The sequence below is a fragment of the Priapulus caudatus genome, unplaced genomic scaffold, assembly GCF_000485595.1.
Source record: "Priapulus caudatus unplaced genomic scaffold, Priapulus_caudatus-5.0.1 Scaffold1737, whole genome shotgun sequence".
Taxonomy (NCBI): domain Eukaryota; kingdom Metazoa; phylum Priapulida; class Priapulimorpha; order Priapulimorphida; family Priapulidae; genus Priapulus; species Priapulus caudatus.
The window spans coordinates 28,880-29,839 of NW_014578798.1; positions in this window are offsets into that span (position 1 = coordinate 28,880).

A 960-nucleotide genomic window follows, 5' to 3' on the forward strand; every position below is an offset into this window, starting at 1 on the left:
ACGTCTTCTAAAACTTACGTGAAGTTAAGAGCCGTCGGACGCGGTGTCTGGAGGTGTTACGAAGGGAAACGAGTGTAATTAGTAATTAGTAATTAGTGATATACATCATCAATAATAGTTACACGCAGTCATTCCTAATCAAGAGATTGCGTCTGCCAATGCTCGAATTCGATGATATGTTATTGTTACTATTGGATTCATGAGCGAGCATTGTCAAATGTCAGTGTAGCTAGCAAGGTGTTTTACCAGCATACAGTCATCCCTCCATAGAACGTCCTCTTGCACATGAAGACCACTCTCGGCGTTTCACTCAAGTGGCAGTTGTACAGAGAAACCACCTCTATAAAACGGCCAGGTGCCACTTCTCTGCAGTGTTCGTTATAACCCAGTTTTACAGTACTCCGTTTCTGTTTCGGTATCTATTTTGAGGAGAAGTGCTTGCAATAGTAACATGTTATCAGGAGTGGATAATAGAGAATCTCTATTATCCACTCCTGATGTTATTAGTTTAACTGTCTCTACTGCGCACATATCCTGATTTAGTTCTTGCTTACTTGCTGTGCATCCAGACAGCTTGAATGTTCCCATAACCGTGATGTAAACACTTGAAGTCTCCTTTTCTATGTCGTATTACTAATGACACCGTGTTGGTAGGATCTACTGTAAAACTGTGATCGTTACTAATAATAAAGTCAATATAAAACATCTCATAAACTGGTGCAAGGAAAGTTTCTACTGTATTCACGCGTTGTTAATGAAAAAACAACAATTTAAAACTAAGTAGCTGGAAACTAGACGAAAACGGCGCAAATCCAATTTAGGCATGTATCACGAAGTGATGCACAGATTTCTGTGTATCATCAACTGATGCACAAACTTTCCGTATATCAAGGAATGATGCAAAAACCCTAACCCTATAAGTATAACCCTAAGTCATAAAGTATAACCTTACTCCTTAGG